This window comes from Hemicordylus capensis, chromosome 5, assembly GCF_027244095.1.
Source record: "Hemicordylus capensis ecotype Gifberg chromosome 5, rHemCap1.1.pri, whole genome shotgun sequence".
NCBI lineage: Eukaryota > Metazoa > Chordata > Lepidosauria > Squamata > Cordylidae > Hemicordylus > Hemicordylus capensis.
This window is the reverse complement of record NC_069661.1, coordinates 162121253-162138527: the sequence shown is the minus strand read 5'-3', so window position 1 is coordinate 162138527 and position 17275 is coordinate 162121253. Positions and strand designations below refer to the sequence as shown.

The 17275-nt window shown below is 45.7% G+C and overlaps 1 non-coding gene across 1 annotated transcript; it reads left to right on the top strand.

Moving 5' to 3' along the window:
- Nucleotides 1-16835: 16835 nt before the first annotated feature.
- On the top strand, nt 16836-16901 carry LOC128328594 (U7 small nuclear RNA). Its single transcript, XR_008309320.1, has one exon. It is a non-coding gene; the product is annotated as a U7 small nuclear RNA (small nuclear RNA).
- Nucleotides 16902-17275: the final 374 nt, after the last annotated feature.

Below are 17275 nucleotides of genomic sequence, written 5' to 3'. Positions count from 1 at the left end.
TTGCTATTCCCTCTCCACCAAGCTGCAGTCTCCTGGGCTATCCCTGCCCATTCCCCAGTAGCTGTTGCACTTCTCTCCAAGCCCTCCCTGATTCCTGAGAGGTCATTACTGGGGTGGCCTTGGTGTTTGGAGCCCCCATTTGGCTGGGTACACAACCCTGTCTCGTGGGGAGGGTAGGAACTCCCGACAATTGTCAATAGTGCTGAGCAGAACACTCCCCTTTGGGTACACCAATAGTACTATTAGTAAGTGTGCAGAAATGTTTTTACCAAAAAATGGTACAAAGTCTGTTTCTCTTGAGTTGAATTTTGGTCAGTCTTTAAGAGTTTCCTCTCTGCATGATTAAAAAAAAAAAGATTGCTTTTTCAAAGAGTTCTCCACTGGTCAAGTTTTTGCACATTCTTGCAACGCCACTTGGGAACTATAGTGCAGGGGCGGACAGGCAGTGGTGCACTCTCAAGGCTGCTGTCTTTTGTGGAGCACAAAGATGGGTCACATCTCTCTGCAACTCAAGTCAGATTGGGAAAAGGCTTGGTTGAATTTGTCCCCCAGTTCCTCAGGTGTTCTGCCCACCCATCCCATAATATTCCCTTCCCAGTTTCTTTAGACAACACTTACCCAGTCAGGGCAGCAACAGGGTGGCAATGTAATTATGCCTTGGAAATACTATGTTTCTCAAGGAGTCAGCAGGGACTTTTGTCCTGCCATCCTACCAGAAAGGAGACAGCACCAGAGAGTAGAGGGAGGTGAAGAATCCTGTCCTTCCCTTTTCTATGGCCAAATCACTGATACCCTAGTAAGTGTTGTTTAAAGGGAAGTGTTTGGAACCTTGGGGGCTGGGTGGGTGGGTGGGAGCTAAGCTAGGGATTCTTCTCCAGCTTGGATGCTAAGATGAGCTGGAGAAGAATTTGGGGCTCATAATGCTCATCTTTAATACCAGCAAGTGGCAGTTTGGGTTCCCTGTAAAAATGTGGATGGTAGAATGTGGATTGGAATTGGGAAACTATGCCACCCCACCCCACCCCACCCCAGCAATCGCGATACTAAGCCTGGACTAAAATACAGCTGTCAGGAAGGATGGAGAGTTTCTCACTGAGACTATGGCTATCTTCAGACATAACAGATAACCTGAGGTGAACTCACCTCAAGTTTGCCTGTTGCGTTGTCTGAATGATCAGAACCATGCTTTCCAGACCCATCTGCAGTTCCAATCTTGCACCAAACCTCAGAATGAATCCTCGGTTTGTAGTGAGTTTCAGTCACCCAACCAAGGGTCCACTCCTTCCATTGTTATGTCCAGATTGGGAATAAACTCCCAACTGGAGTTAAGGGAGGAAGCTCCTCCCATGGGTTGCCACACTATTGATTAGCACAGGCTATCCTTCTAGGGTTGGAGGAAGACCATGCAGCCAGTCTCGCCTCTATTGCCAGCTCCTAGTCAGGGATTGTGATTGTCTAGGAGCACGCATGTGTGTGTGTGGGGGGGGGATGGAGGCAAACTGCAGCCTGTTGGACCCACAGTTTGCCATTACGTGCAGAGGAATCCTATGTAAGGGTTATTGTAATCAAGGACTGAGTGTGCACCAACAGTGGCAACTATTCTGCCATACTGGTTTGATGAATACTGACTTCACAGGTGCAAAAGTGGGAAATCAGCTTAAAATATATCATGTTACTAATTAGCAGTAGAATAAGAGTATTAGGCTAATGGAGCCTGGCATAATAAAAATGAGTATTATGAGCAATGAACAATGGTATTATGAGCTCATTATTTACTAACTACATCAGTGAATCTGAGAAAAATCTATAATGTATACATATTTACATTTTCCTTCTTGTTGACTACTATTGTTTTGCCTATCTACTGCTGCTTTCACAGCATTTCTTCCTCCTTCATGTTACACACTGCCTCTTTCCATCTTGGATTAGTCAAAAGGGTGATTTAAGCAAATATCGGATAACTTAGTGAAAGTGATGACTACTTGATAGCTCTTAGCCAATCAGATTTGCTTATGTGACAATATCACTGGAGGCAAACAAAGCCAACTGCGACGCAGCAAGAGAGAAAACTAAAATAATCGGCAAAAGTCCCTCCAGAAGGGGAAGGCACTTTTAAACACTGCCAAAAGTCTTCCTGAAATTTGGTTTAGTGTTAATTCTTAATGCTTTTTCTCATCATGGAGAGTAAATTTGTGCCACTGCTCAATGTATAAATAAAATCCCTTTTAAAGTACAGAGGAAATAAGTCATGAAACCACATTTACTGGATTTCTCTCCACATGCAGTTTGGTAGTATATGGGGCGGGGGCAATGCTCACACACCAACAGCCAGTGAAACCTTCGCTCCTTTGATTTATTACTGTAACAATAATCTGCAGTAGTCTGATATTAATAATTGCACTCTGGGATTAAAACAGCTGTGCAATGATGCACAGAATGAGCACTGAAATGTGAAAATTAAACTATAAGCTTTTAGAGAAAGTGGATTTTACTAAACTTTGGCAGGCTACAGGTAGATATTCCCAACAGCAAATATTGAAATACACATAGTTGTTAATTAGGGACTTTGTTGCTGTTTCACAGTGACCCCTTTCTCACAATCAGTGAGAAAGGGCTTCAGTCTTCAGGGGAGGAAGCCTTAAAATGCTTACCTCCCTGGAAGATGATCGAGGGCTCCTTCCTAGGTGGGCAGATTGCCCACCCCGATGATTGCTGGCTACTGCTGGCAGCGTGGAGGGTTGGAGCCTGGGATGTGTCTTCCCATCCCCTGGAACTCCTATAAAGCACCACACAAGAGTGCGACACATTATATGGACCCTCCCAGCACTGGCTGGGAGGCTACACATGTGTAGGTGCTGCATGGCACTGACTCATGAGCACTAAGCCTATTTTAAGGGTGCCCTCACACCCCAAACCCAGGACAAGTGGCAGGCTCCCTAAGCAGGTTTGCTGCCACGCCGCCGCCAGGAGCCACATGGCTCCTGGGGGTTCACACACACCAGCAAAACCAGGCTGGGCTTCCTTAGCCTGGTTTTGCCTATGCGTGTGACTAGCCCCAGAGTATTGTCATGATGGCTATGGAAAAGATTCAGAAACTGTCCAGCACTGAGTGGGTACTGCTTGGCATGCTACTTCATTGTGTTCTGTGTTGTGGACAATATAGCAGATGTCCAATGAACTGAGAACTGTTATACTTTATACAACAGGTGGGATCTTCTGATGTCCTAGTGGTGTTTTCTACTGCAGATTCAAAAAACATGAAAGTTACATGCATATCTCCGAATAATCAAGGACACAGATCAGGGGAAGCTATGATTGGCTGTTACTGCCCTGAGCAGGTCCACTATATATTTATGGTATGTCTCTGTCATTTACACATTATGTGCTTACTGAGAGAAATGCCTATAGAAACCAAACACATTGTGAAATATGCTGTGGCAACTTAATTGGATCTGACCCTTTATTGGATCTGGCTTCTCAAACCCTTCGTTGGGGTTCTTAAGAACTTCAGAGTATCATGTAAATGGGAGGAATAGTTATGGGATGCTGTTGAAACCACACTAATAACCAATTTCCTTTGAAATAAGTCCCATTTAATTCAGTGAGACACTGTTCCTGAGAAGTAAATAAAAGAATGATGCGAAGACTGCATCCTAATTAGTGATCTCTTGCCTACTACCAGCGGTCCTTGTGCGCTCAAACCAGCTTCTGTTTGTAGACACAGAGGCGAGTCTCACGATCAATGAGACTCGCCGAAATGAAGTCTGCGGGGAGAGCGGGCTTAGCGCACTCTCCCCCTAGATGATCACCCATGGAGCCCTGGGCAACCGGATCAGCTGCCCACACGACTACTGGCTCTGTCAGGGAGCCAGCAGGGGCTGCGGGGATCGGGGGCTGTGCAGCCCCCAGAAGTCCTAGGATGCCCCACGTGAGAGCGTGGGGCATCCTGGAGAGAACCCTGAGCCCGGGAGGCTGCTTGCAGCCTCCTGGAAGGGGTCTACTCATGTGTCACTGCAGTGTGGAGCCACACCGTGGCAGCACACGATCTGGAAGCCTGGGTTAGTGGAGCGCCCGCTCTGCTACCTGGGCTAAGGGGAGAGGTACTTAAGAGGGCTAGCTGCCGGGAGCCAAGCGGTTCCCATTGCAGCACACGATCGTCTCAAAGCAGGCTTAGCCCACTTTTGGGCGATCGTGAGAAACGCCTCACAGTGTAAACATAAAAGTGGTAAACAAAGACTGGGCTCACACAATCACAAGGATCCTGGTTAAAAAGTTAATCAGTATTAGGGAGCCTAGTTAGAGCTGATTGTGTGAACCCAGAATTTTAGGGCAATCCTAGGCAGACCATGTGACCAGCATTTATCCAAGATAGATAACCAAAATTCCCGATTTCTAAGTCCTTGTAGATGGGGGAGGGGGTGAAAGAGGGAAATGTCTCATCTTTGCTCTACCCCTTCCTCCCCTATATGAAAGTTTATTTCATGTAGGTCTCCACTTGTGAAATAATATTGGCCATTGAAATGCTGGTGATCTGAACATGTTATGTACCAACTCATGCCTAAAAGCCTTGGGAAAGTTAGCTGATGTCTTCGGTACCATCATACTTGCACATAGTGGCAAGAGCATTAACAAGTGATCTTGTTCTGGGCTAAATAAAAATTTAACTGCCTTTGTGTCTCTAATAAAGAGATTGGTGAATATGGTGTTGTGCTTGTGGCAGTGAAGAGCTTTTCTCTGAGCAAGTGTGGTGGCATAGAGTGTTCAGTTGTGTCAGGAATTAAGGAGTTTGCAATCCAGCTTGTCTGAAGAAAGGGAAATAGATCAGTTTGCCTGGGAGTAAAACCTCACACAGACTGAGGAGAGGGAAGAGGTTCCAGGATGTATGGAATGTGAAGCTTAAGGAATCTTAAAAGGAAGAAGGCTGAGGAAGCCTATAGAGTAGGCAGTGGACTAAAGCAGAGGAACCTGAAGGAATGGTAGGTGGAGGCTTGAGGAGAGGGAATCTGAGGCAAATAGTGGTGAATTAGAAAGAGAACACCTAAGAACTACACAGTAATTGTGATGAAAAGGGATAGGACATTAGAGAGCTTGAAGGGGAAATATCTTTATCTACCCCAGCTACAGCAGAAGTGCACAAGTCTGAAGACATGGAGGCTATTCCCATGATCACTGGAAAGCATGCTAAGGGAGCTTAGTCCACTTTCCAGTGATGGTTAAAACCACTGGGCTCGCCCGTGAGTCTGATGGTTCCATGGTGGGCTAGCTACTAATTAATATAGTCTGAAGACATGGAGGCTATTCCCATGATCACTGGAAAGCGTGCTAAGGGAGCTTAGCCCACTTTCCAGTGATGGTTAAAACCACTGGGCTCACCCGTGAGTCCGATGGTTCCATGGTGGGCTAGCCTGCCTAGGAACCCCTGCCCTTCAATGAGGTTAATGGAGCACTCACTCCATTAACTGAGTTTTTGCGGTCGTGAGACGCTGTGGCGTGGCTTCGCACCATGCCAACTCTTGATTAGACCCCCACTGGGAGGCTCCAACAAGCCTCTCGGCTTTGGGGGTCTCTCCAGGATGCCCTGCACACTTGCGTGGGGCAGCCTGGGACTTCCATGGGTCGTGCAGCCCCCAATCCCCACCACCTTTGGCGGCTCCGTGATGGAGGCAGATCCATGTGGGAGGCAGATCCAGATCAGTTTGGTTTGGCCCCCCATCGGACCTCGCAGAGGGCATTGGCGCATGTGCAGCGGCCACCAAAATGGCAGCCGCTTGCTCGTACAGAGGCCCGAAAGGGCCATAAAGTCTTTACATAACGGCTGCAGCGGTGATGAGGAAGGCTGGTGGGGGGAGAGGGAACCCACGCGGACCCCCCCCCCCGTGGCTTCAGCAAGCCCCCCAAAGGGGCTAAAGGTACTTCTCATTTTCTTTAAATTGAAAAAAATATCCCCGGACCTGCCGGACCGGACCTGGTGGTCCGGTCCCGGTCCGATGGAACTGGGGTGGTGGTTCAATTCAACCACGAACCCCCGAACCCCCGAACCGGACCGCCGGACCAGTCTGCACATCCCTACATGCCCATCCTCCTCCCTCCTGATTCAGTGGGTTGAATTAATCATGTCATCTAAACTGGTCCAAGGTAGCTAAAAGAAATGGGACAAAATATGCAGTGGCCTGAAATCACAAACCTGAGCAGACAATATATGATGGTGGTATGGGGTTGGAGGCACCAAGGTTGGATAAAGTAGGACTATGCTGGTCAAAGACCGAAATAACGACTATGCTATGATAAAGTAGGACTAAAGCAAAGGTCAACATAGGTTCTAGAGGCAGGAGGGGTATGTACTATGGGCAGCAAAGAAGTCAAGGTTTGGTGGACTGTGTGCAGTGGGCATGGAAGACAAGTGATCATAATGTTGCAGTCTTGATCTTGACAAGTAAATTCTGCCAATTATGCCTTCTACTGTTATCACATATGGGACCCAGGAGTGTAGCTACCCTTGAACAAGATTGTGTGGATGTCCCTGAGCCAAGAGGGAAGGGGACTCACCAGCTGAGTGACAGCTTCTTCTTTGCTCTCCCCCTCATACCCCCTCATCTCCCCCTCCCCCTCTCCCCCTTTGCTCTCCCCTCATACTCCCTCTCATACTCATACTGGTTATAACCTCTAAAGCTCTAAATGGCTTGGGCCCCGGGTATTTAAGCGAACATCTTCTTCATTATGAGCCCCACCGCCCATTGAGGTCATTTGGAGAGTTCCGTCTCCAGTTGCCGCCAGCTCGGCTGGTGGCCACATGGGGGTGGGCCTTCTTGGTTGATGCCCCAAGATTGCACTCCCTACTGAAATATGATCCTCCCTACCCCTGGTGTACAAATGTGATAGATAGATAGATAGATAGATAGATAGATAGATAGATAGATAGATAGGAAGATAGATGGTGGAGAGGATGGGGCAGGGGTCCATCTTCACTTTTTGTTCCAGGGCTCACTCCAGCCTTACTATACCCCTTTTGGAACCTGATCATTCTAAGGGATAAAGCAGTTAATTTCTTTTGTTGCATGAGTCTAGTTAATGTTTTAAGAGTCTGATATTACTGAAAACAAATGAGGTAGGAGTGGCCCCTGCCCCAGGAGTGGCATGAGGTTGGAGTGGCCCCTGCCCCAAAAAGTGAAAATGGGCCCCTGCCCTTCCATCTTATTCCACCATATGGGGTCCAGGGACATTTGCCCCCCTTCAGTTGTAGCTATGCCCCAGGGCACAATCCAGCCAAACACTTTATAATCTCATTGATTCCAATAAGAGAGTGAAACACAAGGAAATATTATTATTATTATTTTATTATTTACATGTTATATCCTGCTCTTCCTCCAAGGAGCCCAGAGCGGTGTACTACATACTTAAGTTTCTCCTAAACCATTAAATGTAGAATATTATTTAAAACCAAGGGAAAAAACCAAGGACCCCCTCTTCAAAGTAAGAAATAAATAAGAATTAAGCATGACAGTTATTAAGTTGTAAAAAATGTTACTTGTTGTAGAACTTTGTTTTAACAAATGCTCCTCTCCCATCAGCGATATTCTAATGTTATTGGAAATGACCACTATTCATGATGTGTTAGGGTTAGGTTAGGGTTTTGCCCTTCTAGTAACTTTACTACAGTGACAATGTATTTCAGAGAGTTAAGATGTCTCACATATTCTCAGCTACAAAACAAAATGGATTGTCAGTGTCCAATAGAAAAATGCTGCTCACGTAAGATGGGGAGCAAAAAATGACCATCTGTCATACGTTATTTTAGTGTTAACCTCTGCCTCATAAAGCAGGCCCTCCTCTAGTCTCCTGTAGCAATGTAGGACTATTTTCAATTCTGTACACACCCTCTGGGCATCAGCATGATTTGGAAACCTAATAAAGTAAGTCATCAAAGAACAACTCATGTGCCCAGAATTTGTATTACTACACTGTGGGGAATGCAAGTGATGTTATCTTTTAACCATGTGTCTTCTAAATCTTCATTTATTGCCACAAAATCAATGTGATTTTTTCTTTGTAGTGAAAAGTTCCAGTAAACAAGAAATGCTACACAGAATAGTCATATTGTGCTGAAATGCAACTTCCCAAGTAACATCTGTCTGGTTCACCATAAAGATTATTTGTTATTTATCACTTTTGTATCCCACCTTTTATCCAAGGAGTTCAGAATGGTGTTCTAGGCTCAAACATCTACTTCACAACCCTGCGAATAGGCTAGTCTATAAGATAAGTGAGGCTGTTCACACAATCAGCCAAGTGTGGGCTAAGGCAGCCAAGCCTACCCTAGGCTGTGTGTGTGTGTGTGTGTGTGCGTGTGTACACCACCAGGAGGCGAGCTGATCCCGGCAGCAATGCGGCAGCAAACCTTCTTAGGGAGCCCTCTGCTTAGTCAGAGTTAAGGGTGCAGCGCTGACACAGGAGCAGACTCCTGGCCAGTGCTGAGGGATCCCCACAATGCTCTGCACACTTGCATGGGGCATTATGGTTCCGGGGGCTGGAATGATGTGTCCCAGCCTCCAAACCTCTGTGCTGCCAGGGACAGCTGGTGTCCATGAGGGCATGTGATCTGTGTGCCCAGCACGGACTGGGCAATTGTCTGTGGGTGAGGAATGTTCCAGCAGTCTTCCTCCTTGCATGCCCGGTAGTAGGGATGTGCAAAACGTTTCGGGCACAGAACGATCTGTTCCCGAAACGACCAATTTCGGGTGATTCGGAGCCGAACCTAATCACCCATGATGAGACCCGATAATTTTCGGACCCGAAACGAATCACCCGTTTTGGGTCCGAATTTTTCGGGTGTTTCAGGTCTCCTTTTTGTGCCCTAGAAAAGTGCCTTGTTTTCTTCTTCCCCCTCCATTTTCCGTTTGACGTCTCTTTGAATTTCCCGCCTTTTTGCCTCCATTGATTTCAATGCAGAAATTGCTTTCCTTTTACTTTAATTAAAAAGGTCCTGGGGCCAAAAGAGTGGGGAGGGGTGGTAGTGCCTAATGGGTGGAGGTTACCACCCCAATTGCAGAAGGATTTGGCAAAGGGCTGATTTTTGGTGAATTTCTGAAGTTTTAGTGTCTTTGGGGCAGATGGGGGCATAACGTGGGATCTGGGCCAAAAGAGTGGGGTAGGGTGGTTGTGCCTAATGGGTGGAGGCTACCACCCCAATTGCAGAGTGATTGGGCAGAGGGCTGATTTTTGGTGAATTTCTGAAGTTTACGCGTCTTTAAGGTTTCCCCCCATTAAGTATAATGGAGGGTGTATCGCTTCACATCAGGGGGAAAGGGGTGGCCTAGAGCGGTGTGGGGTTGGTGGTAGTGCCAGGTAGGGGCAAGGAAGCTACCTGAATTTTTTCAAAGGATTTGGGCAGAGGGTTGATTTTTGGTTAATTGTTGAAGTTTACGCGTCTTTAAGGTTTTTCCTCATAAGTTATAATAGAATGGAGCTTTCAGCAGCCCCATAAGTGCACTTGGGGGGTGCTGGGGTGGCCCAGAGTGAGTGGTGGTGTAGTCCACATAGGGTGCCAACCACCCCCATGGGTTTCTAACCCATGGCGTACAGGGTTCAGTTGTTTCTGAGGTATTCTGAGTGTGGATTCTATGATAGCAAATGAGATTTTCAATGACACACCATGAATCCACTCTAATTTGCTATCATAGAATCTAAACCTTAAAGACATGAAATAAGCCCTCTGCCCAATCACTCTGCAATTGGGGTGGTAGCCTCCACCCATTAGGCACTACCACCCTACCCCACTCTTTTGGCCCAGATCCCATGTTACGCCCCCGATCTGCCACAAAAGACACTAAAACTTCAAAAAATCACCAAAAATCAGCCCTTTGCCCAATCCCCCTGAAATTTGGGTGGTAGCCTCCACCCATTGGGTACCCCACCCCACTCTTTTGACCCCAGGACCCATTTTTCTTACCCAAATCGATTCGGATTCGGATTCGGGTAAATCCGAATCCAAACCGAATCGGGGGTGATTCGGGTGAGCAAAATTCGGGCACAGAACTGAACAGGGGTGTTTCTGTTCGGGTCCGAACCGAAACACCGAAAATACCGAATTGCACACCCCTACCCGGTAGCCCTTCTCATCAATTTTGACGAAGGGCAGTGAGTTGCCAAAGGCTATGCATAGCCAAGGGTGTGTGTGTGTGTGATTCTTAGTTTTTCACATCTAAAACACTATCAGGTGCACTTCCCTTATCTGGAGCAGCTCAGGAGTCATGGCCGTCATGACAGCCATAGGCCTATCCCAGCTGATATCTGTCCCTCACACATAAAGCTGGGCATGCTCTTGATGTTTTTATTTGCAGTGGACCGGATGAGAGTAAGCAGAGCCTGGGGGACATTAACATCTTTTTGGGTCATGGACAGATTACTTGTTTAGATTTAGACAGTTAGCATTCCCCACCACCATGCAAGGGGAGGAGACCAGTTAGAATGGTCTGCTCCCATAGGCTGATGGAACCAGATGGTTTCCTGATGCCTTTAGGCGATTTTCCTCACTGGCATAACTGGTAGTTCTGTGATGTACTGTTGAACTGTAGCATGTGGAGATGACCAGGGAACTAAGCATAACCACTCCCAAATACTCTCTGTCTTTGCAGGCACAGCTGCTTAATGATTCTTCTCAGAGTTGAGAGCAATGAACAGGACGGATGATAGCCTAGAGCAAAATGCTGCAGTCTAGTTGTTAGCTGGGATTGCTCAATGGAATCATAACATTACCCCAACTTCATGCAGTCTACACTGGCTGCTTCTTATTTTCTGGCTCAGTTTTCTATTTTCTCCAACAGTGCTAGTTTTTACCACTAAAACTCAAAAGGATTTGGAACCAGGGTGCCTTTTTCTCAGATGTGCTCCATTCATCATCTGAGGCACTGCACTGGGTGCCTTTGATGCCTGAAGTTCAACAGGTGTCCAATTGGAACAGGTCCTATTTAGAAGTGCCAACCCTGTGGGATTCTCTGTGGAATGCTCTTTTGGCCCCTACACTTAATTTTTTCAAGCACCAAAGCTGTGGCTTCTTGAACAAGCCTTTGGGAACTGCTGATGCTTTTGTGTTTGAAAAGACTGTTTTCTGCTGGCTTAGATTTGGCTTAGATTTCACTTTTTTCTTGGTTTGCATTTTTTGCTGTGCTTCTGCTATATTTTGTTGTACATTTTCCTGGTTTTTTAAAAGGTTTTTGAATACTGTGTAAGCCACCTTGGATTGGGATATAAGCTTTACATGACCTATTTCAGGCTTATAAGTAGTTCCTTTCCTGCTTGTGCATTTTCAGGTGACCAGGTTGGGATGTAAACTTTTGTAAGTAGGGAGAGAATATGTATGCATGCTTTTCCAGCCTGTATTTATGACTCAGATGACTAACATAGCCATATGCAATCCTAATCACACATTTTTTTATTATAAAGATCACAATTCTGAATTACATCAGCATTGTTCTTCTGAAATAAGCTCTCACACATGCCCAGTTGTTCCCTCACATTTTTATATCCCGCTCTTCCTCCAAGGAGCCCAGAGTGGTGTACTACATACTTAAGTTTCTCCTCACAACAATCCTGTGAAGGAGGTTAGGCTGAGAGAGAAATGACTGGCCCAGAGTCACCCAGAAAATATCAGGGCTGAATGGAGATTTGAACTTGGGTCTCCCCAGTCCTAGTCCAGTACTCTAACCACTACACTATGGGTCTGGTAAGCTCAGTGCTGGAATCTTCCCTGAAGGGACCAGGGACATAAGAAAGATGAATAAAATAAACCAGATAATGATTAAAAAATGTCTCTGTGAATCTGGGTTGACGGGCTTCTAAACATCAAAGATCTGGGATGATAGAATAAATCCTAAGGAGACAGACAGTTGAACAATGAAAAGGAATACATTGATTGTGTGTATGAAACGTGTAAGCTGGTAGTGCAGCTTTTTTCCAGAGAAATTCCCTCTGGAGGTATATGTACATAGAGTATATGTATAGCGTATGTATGTACCTCGTATATGTATATCTAATAACTCAAGCTGCTTTTTGCCAGCCAGAAATGAGCAACTCCTGGTGATGAATGAATAGTTCAAAAGAGACAATAGTAATTTTAATATAAAAAGAGTTCTTCCAGATACTAATGTTGTGGACTAAGTTAGTCTTCCAGCTAGATGCTGCATCTTGAGCTATGACCTTCCAGCTGGATCCTCTTTGCAAAATAAGAAGGTTTTTTTAACATTTGATCAGTCAAACTGTGAAATTGTGCTATTCTGAAGATTCACACATTACGCAATACCTATTCAAATGTAAACAATGTGAAAATAATCTCTGAGGTCTGATAATCAGAACTACCATTTTGTAAAAGAGAAGCCTCTGCTAGCCCGATTTTCTGCAATCGTGACTTAGAACCACCGGGCTCAGCTGCGAGCCCGCTGGTTCTAGAGTGGGTAACCCGCTCAGGTAGCCCACCCCTAAAACTGGGTTTGCGGAGTGAGCACTTCGCAAACCCGGTTTTTTTAATTGTGAGTAGCTGTGACGCGGTTCTGCGCTGCAGTTACTCACAAGGAGACCCCCCGGAGGGGAGGCAAAAAGCCACCTCCCAGCTCCGGGGGTCTCGCCAGCATTCCCCATGCGCTCACGCAGGACATGCTGGAGCTTCCGGGGGCCGATTGGCCCCTGCTCCCCCCATCCCCCGCTGGCTCCATAACGGAGCCGGCAATCATGTGGGTGGCCGATCCGGCCACCCAGGGCTCCCGTCCTGCTCGTGTGCGGGGACAGCAGGCTTAGCCCGCTCTCCCCACTCACTCTCCAAAACTGGGTCTCACTGATCGTGAGACCTGGCTCTGTGTGGTGTGTGTGTGTGTGTGTGTGTGTGTGTGTGTGTGTGAGAGAGAGAGAGAGAGAGAGAGAGAGAGAGAGAGAGAGATCAAACCAAGTTGATTGATCCTATAAATACTGTAGGGAAGAGGTGAATATGAGTCTAAAGTGAGTGACTGTACCTGATTATTTGAGCTGTAGGTTACACATTATGGCACAGTAATTGGTACATGAAGAAATGATTCAACAGATGATTGATTGGAGCTCTATCAAGAAATAACTGAGGAAAAAGTCATTTTGAGGGGGAAATGTTTGTATGACACTTCTGAGAATGAAATTACATGAATATATTTGAGAGGGAAAGTTTTGAGATGATTCCCCCTCCCCCTTGTCTTTATTCATGTGGAAAAATGAGAAAGCACCTCAGTGTGGTAAGTTGACTTGCTTTCTAGTATTGTTCAAGACATTCAGCTTGCAGTTTTATTTCATGGGAGGCCTTCTACAAAATATATGAATACTGAACACATGAATACTAAGTTATGCCACAGTGACCTTTGCACTTCAAAGTAGTTGGGAGAATTGGTCTTTTATGGCAATAGGTAGGAGTAAGGGGATACTGAAGATAGAAACTCATGTCATGAGCAGCAAAAAGAAATAATAAGAGTGACAACCTTAAATATGTATAAAACATATAACATGCTTTGATGCCCCGAGGTCCTGGTGTTGGATGAGGCCTACCATGGGAACTCCTTTGTGAGCCCTGGGCCTCAGCAGGGAATGGAGGAAGTAAGGTAGTGGGGTAGCACCAGATTCCCCATCTTCCTTGGTTCTGCAACTTGCCCTTGTCCAGTTTTACTGCCCTCTATCTGTTTCCAGATGGGCTCCATTCGATTTGTCCCTTGCTGCAGCCTCCATGCCATCCTCCTCATTGATCCAGCCCTTAAATAGTCCCTGGCAGGCCCCACAAGTCTTGTGAGAGAACAAGGTTTTGTTCTGTGAGATTTCATCTCATGATATCTAAGACATGTTCCCTGCCTCCCGGCTCTCCACACCAACCTCCAGCCCTGCCACAGGATCCCACAGCCATGATTGGGCTCATCCTAACCACCGTGAGATGGATGAAGAGGCACATGGTTTATTTCCATGAGATGTTCTAAAGCCTTGTCAAGAGAGAAAAATACAAAATTTAAACCAGATTATTATTAATTTGTTTTAGTTATTTTGGTGATTTATCTATTAATTATATTCCTTTCAAATATTTTGTTTCCAAAGCATGTTTGGAAACAATTATGCAAATCTATATATAAGCAAATACATATAAAGAATATATAAGTATTGTTTGTTGTTTAGGGGTGGAATGAGATGTAATTTTAGCCTGCCTGCTGATTCCCTCAGGACGATGGCACGTGCCACTAAGGATAGTGAAAGGAACGTGACTCATTGAGTGTGTGTGTGTGTGTGTGATCTTTATAATGGACAACAAAAAAAGATTAAGACTCAGTGAGGTCTAACAGAGGGCAAGGACTAGAATTTTGAACAGATGGAATACAGGGACCCACTGGCCTCTTGAAAGCTTGGGAGTGCAGAGAAATGGCAGACAGTAATTAGCAGGAGATGTTAAAAAAAAAGTATTCATGATCTCCCAGAACATCTGCTGAAAAAGAATAAAAGAAAGGCTCTGACCCTGAGATGTAATGAGCATAATAAAAAGTTACAATTTAATGAAAAAGTAAGCACTGTGGTATACAGAATCATACTGTTCTTTGAAATTATTTATTTGGTTTAGGAGGGGCTGTGTACAGTACTGAACCCATAAATGCAGAATAATGAAAACGCCAGCTGTCTCATTACAGAACTGGTAAGTTCCTTTTTTTAAAAAAAGAAATAACCCTCCATCCTAAACTTACAAACATTTCAAATGGATGGATCACAGGCTTTTCAGCCACAACAATCTTTTAGTATTTGGGGTGGGGAAATTATTTTGTTGTGGTTTGGGCATGTGGCAGGGTTGCACGCAAATCATTTCAAATTATAACACTTAAAAGCAGATTGCTTGAGGCGTCGTTTGCTTGCGACCCAGGCAATTCAGTCTCAGAGCTGGACATCAAACCAAAGATAATTGCAGAATCACATAGAGGTTTTAGCGCATTAAAGATGTGTTGAACCCATTAATAGTCCCTCATCAAAGCAATGTGGAAAATCACAGTCACAGTCTTGGTTAAAAAATACACTGACATTTCTTATGGCAGTAATAGTTATAATATTTTTGTTCTAAAATAATTATTAGATAAGAGAGCAAATAAAAAACACTTTGATAGCATTGCATAAACAACTGTCAAGTAATAACTAGTGTGTTATAAGAAAGTGAGTACCATTTGTTTTCCGGAGGAAGCTGGATAATTTGTGAAGTTGCTGTAATGAGCATTCTGCTGGGGGAATTATTATCAGTTATAAACAAGTTGTTCTGGTAAGAACGAAGGATGTGCATGAATAAAAAAATTGGGATTTGATTTGAGTTTGAAACACAAAGGTTTGGATTCAACCTCAAATCCACCACCACCCCCAGAACAGACCTGTTTCGATTCAGATTGATTCTGATTTGAGTCAATCCGAATCAATTCAACTATATTTTAAGTGTATGGGGGGTGGAGGGAGAGTGAGGAGAGCTTCCTACTCCTTTCATAATTGTTTTTAAAAACAAAGTGGTGCCAGGGCACCTGCAAAATTACCTTTTTTGCAGCGGGAAGGATACAGCAACCCGCCCTGCCACTCCCCCTTGATTCCCCTTTGAATCACTGGGCACTTATTCCCAAAGGCAGAGGTGTGGAGGTGCCTTACCATTCCTGGCGGGAGCGATAGTACTGCTGTAGCAGAGCTGGCAGCATCGGAAAGGTGGTGGCGACCCAAGCCGCTATCCCTCCCTGAGACTGCCCTGGCTGGCTGCTCAGCTTGCACTGACTCTGACCAGGACTGGGCTCTCCTTTAAATGGCTTCTGTGCACGCACATGGAGGGCATTCAAAGGGATGGCCTAGTGTTTCTTTGCTTGCACAAAGGTGCTTTTGCACAAAAGCACCGATGTGCAAGCAACAAAACACCAGGCTATCCCTATGAATGGCCTCTATGTGTGTGCTTGGAGGCCATTTAAAGGATAGCCCAGTCCCGGTCAGAGTCAGAATGAGCTGAGCAACTGGCCAAGGCAGCCTAAGGGAAGGATAGCAGGTCAGGTCGCCACCCCACCACTGCCAGCTCTGTTACAGCAGTACTATTGTTCCCACCAGGAGCTGTTCAAAAGCGCCTCCACACCTCTTCCTTTTGGAATAAGCAGCCAGTGATTCAAAGGGGAATCAAGGGGGGTGGCAGGTCAGGTCACTATATCCCTCCTGCTGTGGGCTCTCCAAAAAAGGTAATTTCATGGGCACCCCGGCACCACTTTATTTTTAGAAACAATTAATTAAAGGGGGCTCTCATATCCAAATATAGGCGTCCCATATCCAAATTGATTTGGATAGATTGGATCCAAATCCCTTTTAGGGGTGCTTTGATTTGATGTAAAACCACTCAAAACAGCCAGATTCAAGGTGAATCGATTTGATTCTGAATTGATTTGCACATCTCTAGTAAGAACTAATCTGCCTACTTTCCTTTCACGATAATCTTAATTGATAATTACCATCCTCTCAATAATTAGCCCACTTCAGTGTTAAAATGTGTACATGTCTGCCATCTTGAATGGGTGTGGATGACATCACAAACTACACTATTGAGCCACCCCTATGTGTCCCTACACCTGTAGTAAATTTAGTTCGGATTGGTTTGGCAGTTCACAAGTTAGGCCGCTGGTGTCTCAAACATTCACACGTCCACTATTTTGAATCGGGGGATGACGTCATCACAAACTATGCTGTTGAGGTACCCCATGTGTCACTACAACTGTACCCAATTTGGTTCATATTGGTCCAGGCATTGTGAAGTTGATGAGGGTGGGGCAAACACACACACATGGACACAGAGACACACAGATTATTTATGTCTCTATGTGTATTTGTCTAGGAGGCTCTTCTCACGATTAGTGAGAAGAGCCATTAGAGGGTTAGCGGGGAGAGTGGCTTTAGCCCACTCTCCCCGCAGACGAACAGGGTGGCAGCCCTGGGCAGCTGGATCATTATGGAGCCGGCAGGGCCTGGGAGGATCAGGGGCTGCGCGCCCCCCGGAAGCTCAGCATGCGCTGCGCGCGAGAGAGAAACCCCTGAGAAAACCCCTGTTTGTGCTCGCTCCGTAAACCCGGTTTAAGGGGAGGGGTAGTTTGGCGGGTTAAACACCTGGAGGCCACCGGCCTTGCCTGCAAGTCCGGTGGTTCTCATGGTCAAGCGAAATTGGGCTAGGGTCCCCTAGCCTGATTTCACCTGATTGTGGGAATAACCTCTAGGTGTGTGTCATACATAGAGGTTATTCACACAA